Source organism: Vigna angularis, chromosome 8 (assembly GCF_016808095.1).
Source record: "Vigna angularis cultivar LongXiaoDou No.4 chromosome 8, ASM1680809v1, whole genome shotgun sequence".
Lineage (NCBI taxonomy): Eukaryota > Viridiplantae > Streptophyta > Magnoliopsida > Fabales > Fabaceae > Vigna > Vigna angularis.
Window position 1 is genome coordinate 11,119,365 of NC_068977.1, and position 11,260 is coordinate 11,130,624.

The following is an 11,260-nucleotide window of genomic DNA, read 5'->3' on the forward strand; positions in this document are numbered from 1 at the left end:
GAAGAAATATGGGCTAAGTTTAAAACACAAATAAGGAATAATAACAAACTAATTAAAGATAAAAGATAAAGATAATATATCTAATATCCCCCTCAAGCTAGTGCATACAAATTATATGTACAAATCTTGTTAGTAATATAATCAATAAAGACTTAGTGAAAATATTTGTTTCTGCACTCAAATGACACCAAATTGTTAATGATTTGAGAAAATGAAATACCAACACAGAAGACTCTCCGTGAGCAACAAATCTGGGAGGTTGCCCCATATAAATCTCTTCTTGCAAATCGCCGTTATGAAATGCATTGTTGACATCTAGTTGATACAGAGACTATTGTTGAAGAGCCACCATGGCTATAAATAAACTAACAAAAGTCATCTTTGCCACTAGAGAAAAACATATATGGACGATTCAAACGCATCGGTGACAAAAAGAGAGATTAAAAGAGACAACAACATAAAAAGCCATGGATGAACAACTAACAACAATTATGGAGAATAATATTGGATTGTGGTGGATTACTGCGAAACTTCAACTATGATAACTTTGACAAATAATATTAGACGACAACCAGTAGTAGCTAACAACGACAAACTGCAGAAACTAGATTATTAGTAATTGATAGGGGCCTGCAATGGTGGACAATAACAAACTGCAAGGACTAGATTGTCATCAGTAATGGATAGTGGCCTGCAGTGGCTAACAACGATATAGTATAGGGACTAGATTGAACCACATAGAAACAAAATCCTCCTCGCGACAGACAATGGAAATGACGGCATTGCCGATGATAGAAAATGAAAGTGGAATATCGGGCTCTTCAAAAGAATGGTCTCCTTTATTCATCAAAGCACCTAGAAACAGACTCCCCACCTCCCTCATGGAAAGAGGCAGGAATAGTAGACAACAATGAAAACGACATTGTAGAGAAATGAAATTAGGAGAGCAACACTAAGGTACTCAAACACAAGTGTTGAAACACAAAATTCTCAGGATGGTCGACTGAGACGATGAAAACCGTGTTGTCATTGGTCAAAATTAAAACTCTGACAGTGGCAACAGTAGACAATAGTGACGATGGTAGCGACAATAGACGGTGGAGCCACCGATAGTAGTAGAAGGTGACACCGTCTACAGTGGCGAGTGTAGTAGAAGAGGGGACAAAAAAAATTTTCTCAAAAGAACCTGACTCTAGATACCTTATTAAATGATAAATGTGATAAATTAGCTATTATTCACACGTAGTAAAACCCTTTATTTGTCTTTTTATCAATTATTTTGTGTTGAATTTCATGAAAAGATGAAAGACTGGTATATTGTTGTTATAAATATAGATACTTATTTGTTTTTGGGTCATTTTACAATAAGCACTTTCTGGTGGCCTAGTGAGAAAGCACTTTTTGGTGATCCTTTTAAAGTGTCGAGAGTTAAAGAGAAAGATAGTTTTTTTTTGGACGTGGGAACGAACCAGACGCTCAAGAAATGGGTTGAGGAACTTCTAAGGCTCAAGAACTCCATATTCCTTCATCCTTTTCATCATTAAAATTCATTCTTGTGTTCTAGATGTATAGGAGTAGTTAAACTCCCTTTCATTACGGTTGAATGTAATGTACTTAAACTCTTTGTAGTTCTTTCTATGCAATAGAATATCTTTTTTATCCCTTGTGTTCTATCCTTTTATTAACTTGCATGATGGAATATCTATGCTATTTTTGGGGTATCTAATCATTGGAAAATTCTTTGGAACCTAGACGTGGATAGAACAACCAAGAAGCATGGCTCTAGACATAGACCAAGGATCTTGGTCATTCTAAACATCTTTTCTTAATGCAAATCTTGTGTTTGAATATCTAAGGGATTAATATTTTTACATAAAGGTTTAAAACTTGTCTCTAAGGAATTAGGACTTGTATACTTGTGATGTGAATGCTTGAATATGTTAGAGATATATTGTGTGGATGAGTGTTTAAAGTTTCAGACATGAAGTCTTACCCCAATGAGTCTTTACCCATCTTACTTTATAATCTTTATATTAAGTAACTTTACATGTTTGTAACTTATATGAACCAATCACCGTTTATATTCATTGCTTAAACTAGTAAGTAATCATAATTACCTAAACAAACACAAATGCCTTAGGAGACGATACTTTGACTTACAATCTATATTACTTGAATGATTTGGTGCATTTGTCAAGGAGTTAACAAGTTTTTGGCGCTATTGTTGGGGATGTTTTAGTTGTTTAGGCAAATTGTGTGTTATTTACCAACTTAGGCCTATTTCATTCATTCATTCATTCTTTACTTTTATTCTTGTACAGTTACATTGTGTTTATAATCATTGTTACTTGCTCACCTTATCCTTTCTAGTGTTTCTTGTTTTGCATGAGAAGAAGTGAGCAAGCTAACAATCTACTCTTTGATCATGAAATCGAAAGAATAGCTCGGAGGAACAACAATAGAAAAAAAAGGTAAAACATGGAAGCTAGAGAAGCAAATTCCATGATCCATCTGTTATCTCTTCATCTAATAAAGAAAGGGAAGTTATGGTTGCAAATCCTCATGGTGAAGGTGAAGGACAAGGTAGACACATTTTTGGTAGATTATGCGATGGTCATGTGGGCTCTCCATTTCAATAGCATTGCTCAACCAATGGCGAATGCCACAAATTTGGCGATAAAGCTTGCTCTCATTCACTTGGTTCAAAACAATCAGTTAAATGGATTGTCTCATGAGAATCCTTACACTCATTTGGCCACATTCATGGAGATATGCAATACTGTGAAAATTCATCATGATACGATTTTGTCTAGGAAAGAGTACGATCTTTTTTAAATTTGAATCCCTAAAAGGAGCAACAAAAATAAATAAGGGAAGAATGTGGAATAAGACAGAGATGGAGACGTCATAATCTAGCAGATTGATAAGTGAAGTGAATATTCACCACAAAGATAGATATTAACCTTTAATAAGAATCAGAGTTCTAATCCAAGAACCAAGAGAATCCTCTCTCAAAAATGCAAATGGATATATTATGATTCAAAACTGTCTACATATATATTTGGTGTTCCTTTATAGGTGCAAATGTTTAAGGCAACTAAGAAACCCTAAAAGAAAACCTAAAGAGATTGGACCCAAAATAACTCAAAAATTAAAAAAAATAAAACACAAAAACAAAATGTTTGCAATTAAAAGAAAATTACAAATATTTTTAATTGCTTAAACTATTGTATAATTATGTTCCAAATCATGATCTTCATGTCCCTTAAATTCCAATCTTCATGGAGCATCATGAGCCTTTAGGAGATTTGTTCTTCCAACTATTTGCTCCTTAACCTTGTCATAGGTCCTTTAAACTACAAGGGCTCTTCCTCAAGTTCTAATTCTATAGGATTAAGGGATAGTTCTCTATCATTCCCTCCTTCTTGAAGTGAATTTGTCTCCAAGTTAGTACCCACACCAAATGGAGACAAGTCATTAAGTTGAAACTCGAACTCACTCCATAATCATTGGGTAGATCAACAATGTAAGCATTATTATTAATTTTCTTAAAACTTGAAAAGGTCCATCTCCTCTAGGTAGGAGCTTAGGTTTCCTTTTGGAAGGAAAGCCCTCCTTCCTAAGGTGTACCTACACCCAATATTCGGGCTCAAACTTCATCTTCTTCTTCCCTTGGTTTCTTCATCTTCTTTTCAATTTGTGCCTTCACTTCCTTATGCAAGTGTTAGCATAAAGTTGAAGAGAAGAAGTTTTGATGATGTCTCAAAGTCAAGTCTCAAGAGCTCTTGTTGCAAGAAAATCTTCATGAAGACTTGTTTTATATTAAAGTTTTTGTAATTTAGTAGATTTATTATAGGATGTGGTTTATCTTTGATTCTTTGTATTATTTGCCTTAGGTTGCACTAAAATGCATTTTGAATAAGAAAACCTCATTGTATACTCAGGATAATCGATTACCAACTAATGATAGTCGATTATCAGTAATCGATTATGATGATTTGCCATAATCGATTATCACGAGTAATTATGAGAATTCTTCAACAAGTTTTTGACAGTTGTGCATTCATTAAATCCATAATTGATTACCATAAGTAGATAATCGATTATAACACGTTAAATAGCTGCCAACGAATTTTTGGAGGTATCCTTGAGTGAGATCTCTATAAATTAGATTGAGAGTCTTATTCTAACATACGAAATAAGTTGATTTCGAAATTCTTATATGTTGTGTGCTGTGATAAGTGTTCTAGGGTTTGTGTAACCCTTGTATTGTGGCTTTGAGAACTTGGTGTTGGCATAGAGCGAGAACTTTCATTGGAAGTGTGATTGAGTTTTGTTGTTGTTGCTAAGTTAAAGTTTGTCATCCTTTGTGAAGATTCAAAGGAGGTGTTAATCCTTTGTGAAGATTCAAAGGAGGTGTTCATCCTTCGTGAAACATTCTGAGGAGTTGTTCATCCATTGTGGGTTTTAAGGGAAGTGAGTTTCATCCGTTGGGGTAACAAGAGAGGTATTCTAACCTTAAACTGTTTTATTTTCTTTGTGATTATAGTAGTTTGTTAGTTTGAGATAATGGAGTGTTAATTCTCGGTTGAGATTAACAACTGAACGTAAGATCTGTGTAATCCGAACCACTATAAAAATCAACTATGCAATTTTCTCTCTTGCGTACTCTTTAATTTGTTTAAATTTTTATTAAGGAATTCATATTTTACGAGAAAATTATTAAAGGTATTATTTGCGATAAGAAACCAATTCACCCCCCTATTGGTTTGTTGAACGCGCTAACTATCTCGCTGCACCGCTCTGAAAATTGTAATATTGTTTACTATTGTAAGAAGAGAGAAAAGAGGAAAGAGAGAAACACCTAGCGAGCCTATAGACTGTATTGTATTGAACAATATCCTCTCTATGAGAGTAACCATCTAAAAGACTTGTAAGCAATTAGTTGATTACAATTCTGAAGAGAATTAAAACACTTGTTGTGTAACTCAGGCAAGTTAAGGAAATCTAGGCAGCATATCGAGGATACAAGGATTGTAGTACTAGGAGTAGTGAAACTCAACCGATCTAGGGTAACAAGAGTTATTCACTGATTGAGGATACCAAGAGTGTTGAAGAATACTACACAACCAGGAGTTTTGAAGAATATTGCTCAACCAGGAGTGGGTGAAACTCAACTAGGTAGCGTATTAGGGGATACCATGAGTGCCTAGGGATACCAGGAGTAGAGAGAATACTTAGTTGTAATATTATTGAAGACTATAGTGGAACTCTCTAAGGAGAGAGTAGACTAGATGTAGCCTAGTTAAAGTGAACCAGTATAAAAATATTTATGCACTTATTGTTTACTTTTGTCTCGACACTTCTCTTATAAAACATGTAGTTGCATTTTAGTTTTTAATACAAGAACTTCTCATACTAAACGATTATTCATTAAAAGGAAGTTCTTACAAATACTATAATGAATATTCTTAATAGCACGTGAAAACAACTCACTATTTAAAATCATTTACAAGGAGGAGCGTTTAACAACTACTTGATAAATTTGTACTCGACTAAAGTGCTATATCAGGAAAGTTGCAAAAAAGTTTTTCCATTAACACTATTCAACCCCTAGTGTTTTTTAGGTACTTCAATGACTAGAGCATCCTATGTGGTCTCCTCTAGCCACCTTCCTTGAGAGTTGGCTCAATCTCTTTAAAGAGCTCATAATCACCATCATATCACTGTCAAACCGAGAGCATTCCTCCATTTCCCTCATGGCTTCCACTCAACTCACCTTCATGGACTCATTTTGATGCTTGGGATCATCTTAGCTTGAGGAGGAGACTATCACTTACCTTGCTTGGAGCCTAAAACTTTGAGGAGGAGCTATCATTTGATACCAAGAGCTTTGGTCATCTTAGTCTTCAAGAGCTAAGTATCTTAGTCTCTTTTCTTCATTTATGTATTATCAAAGTGTGTTTTCCTTCATTGTCTTGGTTTTTCATCGTTTGTTTTCTAGATTTTATGGTCATATTGTTCATTCCATCTTTGAACCATTCGATTTTCATGTTAAGTTTCCATATATGCTTAGTTTTTCTATTTTTTATTTTTGTGTGAGTGTTCTTCATTTTTGTTTTTTCATTTCACCTAATATTTGAGTCATTTTAATTTTAAACTTCATGCATGTTGTCTAGAGTCATGTCTAGTCCTTTTCATGTCATTATCTGTAAGTTTAATCTTTAAAAATGAAAAAATATGAGTTCTATAGTGTTGTTTTGTGTCCATTGAAAAATCACATGCTTTTGTAATGGCAAATCCTCAAGCTATGGTCAAACACTTTCTAAAAGAGTGGAAGTCATCCTTGAAAATGATATTAACTCTACCTTGTGGACCACCTTTGGAGCCATCATGGAGCATGGCTTGAAGAATAGTGTAGGTTGTTTAGGCCATTATATTCGGTCATATAGTATATATTTTTTTAAGACTTGTATTAAGGCCTAATTAGGATATGATTTTGTTTAAGTTAAACATATAAACTAAGTGAAAAGTGTGTGTTATGTGTCATGCTTTCATTGAAGATGATTTGCCTTTTATAATAGTCAGATAACACTCTAAGATTTGAAATATATTTTTTTATTAATAACTACATGTCTTTTCATATTGGAGAGGATTTGTAACACTTAGTATCCATACTAGAAGTGTAGTATTTTTGGCCAATGAGGGCAATGATGTCTTTTGATTATGCTCTTTACAAATGATAAACCGGACAATGAAGTCGGAGAGTTATAGAAACTGAATCAGAAAACTCTAACATGAACGAATTCTTAGATGGAAAAAGATAACTACTTGAAGATTTTACATAACTACCCCACGCCTTACACAACTATATATTGCTTACAGATTTTACAGCTATTTTAATTAAAGCAAACAATTATATTTTTCTTTTTCCTTATTTCTTCTTTTGCCACTTAACATTATTGTCATTTCATTGCATCCATTAATTTATAGTAGTTAGTCAATATTTTCTTTCAACTTATATTAATTTAATATGATCCTCCTTGCTTCTGTTGCCCACCTTCACTCTGTATGAGGCCTGCGGCTTTCATGTGTTTCAGCAGACACAACATAGGAATCAGTGATGTTTTATAAAGTGGAGTCGAACTTCTACGTCACTGTCACCCTTTGTTTCCAATCGAAAGGAACTACATTAAATGTTTTTAAAACAATATAAAACTTACATTGAATAAAAATAATTACTATAAATATAAGAATATTAATTTTTTTCTCTCTTAACATCGTTTATCGGAGTGCAAGTTCTCTCTATCTTTTTGTCCTGGTCAACATCACCTATTTTCCGATAATCACAAAGACATCCATGATTGGAAGGATTATCAATAAATAAAAAATTATTGTCGAAAAATTAAGAGTTTCGAGAACTTGAATTTGGAATTTGGTGGCATTTTGTTTTGATTTTATCGATATGCGGACTTGTCAGAATTGTCAACTAGCGGATTGGTGACTTATTTGTTTCCGTGCATTTTTGTAAGAAAGAATGCATATTGAATTATGGTGAAAATTCGACAAACACGTACGCCTCCTTTTCTACTCAACACAAATAATATAATATTTTATTTCAAAATATGGAATAATTTGAAATGAGTCTATTAAGAAAATGTAGCAATATTTTTATATTATTAGGTGTTTTAGCTCGTGTAAAATTTTTCGTGAAACTATTATTTTACTTAAAATATTCAAAATTATACTCAATTAATTTGTTAAAATAATAGTTTGTTGAATTTCGTGCTTTAAAATATTGATTTACACATGCATGTTAGTTTATAAAGATAAGAAGAATATTTAATTATTAAGAATCAACAATAGCAATGTATAAGTACTTAAATTGATTAAAAAGGAACAAAAGCAATACATTGGTTTTTTTTTATAATTTAAACTATCTATAATTTAAACTATCTATTATTTAAACACTTAAAAATCCAATGATGTTGTTAATCTTCTTTTCCCTTAGCATCGAAAATACTAGTGCAAGGTAAAGCACTATGTGCAAACATGGCATTAAGATTTAAGTGTTAGAATAAAATATAACACTTAAAATAAAAATTTTCATTTAGGTGCTTAAATTCTATAAGGTTAGAGTTAAAAACATGAAGTTTTTGTGTTTGAAAGACATTGATAAGTTAAAAACAAGAAGTTATTGTGATTAGTTTACCTAACAATAAAAGAGTATACCAAATTTTATTTCGTGTGTAAGTGAAGATATCAATTAAATAATACTTAAACTTTAAGTTAACACGTGCGAAGAATATTCTAAAACTTAAGTATGGATATGTAAAGAATGTATTCATCATCATTTATCAAGTGATTCACATCCACGTTCATAACATTATGTAATTATTTCTAGAGATTCAAGCAAAAGCTTAAATGTTCACCAACTTTTGATACATGCACATAAAATCTAGTCAAGTTAAGTTATTTGTTTAATATGTCGTGCACTTTTGCAAAGCAAAAAGATATGCAACTTAGGAAGATAAATATTGACAACTATAATAAAAGTTGTGTAACAAAATAAAGAAAATTTAATTTCCATGGAGTGTATTTAACGTTTTTCTATGTCAAAGCTCGATAGATGCTTGCAAGAAAAAGAAGATAATCAAGTGAGCTAAAGGCTAATTAACGGTAAAAAAAGGGCTTACAATGGTCATCTCATCTCAATCTTATATAAAGACTCTCATAAAGAAGACAAGAACTAGAGTGATCATTTTACAAGTGTCAAAACTATATTGAAATTTTTTTGTGCCTAAAGATTTTTAAGAACATTATATGTGTTTATACCTAATTGAGATAACTTAATCATTATACATTAAAAGACGTTACTCTCGCTAGTGAGGTGAAACCATGATTTGTTGATCTTGTTAACCTTATTTTTGTATAAGCTAGGAGTAACTTTTTTAAGACCAAAAAAAATAAAATATCTAGAAGGGTGGTTTGTGATATGGAAAATATTAATTAAAATAAGAAATGTCAAGTTATATAGAAGTAAAGTGTAGTATAGTTGGTTAGATATCCTTCTCATGAGTTAGAAGTCATGTATTCTATTCTTGTTGTGTGAATTACATGTGTTTTAATCATTTTTATTATTTATATTAATTGACCGTGTGGTGTGTCTATATATGTATTATTTGTGGTGTATGTTTATAAGATAATTGTGATGAGTTCGAACCTTGGATAGAGCAAAAGTATAGTTTTGAGGTTTTGTTCCTTTCTTTTTGTTCCATTTCATGTTGATACCACTATGTCAGAAAAACCTTTTTATAGTGGTTAGAAAAGGCTTTTTATACCAATTTTTAGAACCGGTATAGAAGTAGGAGATATTCAAAGTATTCGACTTTTAATATCAGTTGTACAACCGGAATAAAAAATGCACTTTCTATATCGATTCTGAAATTGGTATAAAAAGTTGGCTGAATAAGAAAAAATCTCAATATGAAACAACCTTTTCATACTGGTTGTTGTTACAACGGTATAAAAATGGACTTTCTACAACGGTTAAGGTTACAACGGTTAAGGTTACAACCAATATAAAAAGTGATGTGTTTTTTTTCCGATAATAAGTCTGTATGTGCTACCATCCACATACAAACCTGCACAAAATTTAGTTCTAGAACAAATAACAATCGCATAATATAGTCCAATGGATATATATATATATATATATATATATATATATATATATATATATATATATATATATAGAAAGAACAAAATAACCACTGTATGTCCTACTATATACACATCAATAAATAGTTTCTAACCTTAATCCAAGAGGGAGAAGGGGGTGAATTGGATTTAACAATTTTTCGAAAATCTTTTTCAAATCTTTAAAGAGTTCTTGAAACTTGAAATCAATACCCAAAAATTATATGAATCAACTAAGTAAAAAAAATTGTAAAAGAACACTAAGATTTATACTGGTTCAGCTTATCAAAAGCTACTCAAAAGGTATGTAAGTATATGAAAATTAAAGCATTAATGAAACAAGTCTCAAGTCAGGTTTCACAACTTATTTATCAATTCAAAAACATTAATCAATATCATAAAAAAAATTATTCATTTATCATCAAAGTTAAGAACATAATTAACTATTCATTTGGTTACTTAGATTGAAATATATAATAACAGTAGATAGGTTTCATTTAGTAACGTTATAAAATACAATAAATCTAATCCTCGAGGAACAAAATCATTTTTAGTTTCAACATATTATGGAGTCTGATTTCATTAAATTTAATATTATTCTATCACAAGCATTAATTTGATGTTTTATGTATAAAAGTCTTTTTAACATATTAATATATTTTGGTACTAATTTTTATATATAAAAGATAAATGCATATGATTTATTGTGCAATATAAAATAAGCATTCTGCCTCTCTTTTTTAAGACTTAAAAAAAAGAAAAAATAATTTCATAAAAATATATTTTTCAAAAAAAAATTATAAAATTAAACTATATGTTATTACCTTAATTATATAAAATAATGAATATATGACTTTATTCAATTATAAACGTAAAAATATTTTAATTATTTTAAATTAAAATTTTCTTTGTTATATTAATAATTAAAATTTTCTTTGTTATATTAATAATCTTAACAAATATTCATTATTTTTATAATCACGCTAGTTGTAAACTAATTAGAACTAGTTGAGGTTAAGTCTTTTAATATTTTTAAGGAGGGAAATTATTCTACGTATAAGTTGAATTTTGTAGGGTTAAAAAGTAAAATTCATTATAAATGGTATGATATTATAGCATCTAAAATTACTCTTGATTTTTTTCATAGTAGATATAAATATTTCATGTTTAGAGTTGTTTAGTATTTTTTAAATAACTTTGTTATGCATTTTTTGTGAATGGATTTGGTTTGATCCACCAATTTTTTATCATTCTTTTTTAAAATAATATTTTATCTACAGTTTTATAGATAAGAAAACTAATTAGAGTTACTAATAAATATACAAAGTCTAAAAATAAAAAAGTTCAATTCTAAAATAAAACAAATATCATGTTTATTTAAATTTAAAACATATTTAAATTTATTATTTACTTATTATAGTAGAAAATTCAAAATGAAAGGATCCGATATCACTATCCATATAGGTGAAGGAAAATCCAAACCGACACCCCTAATATTATTAAATAAAGTTGGTGGATCTATGCCTCCAATTATTGTTCTAGTTTTCAAAAATGAAATGTT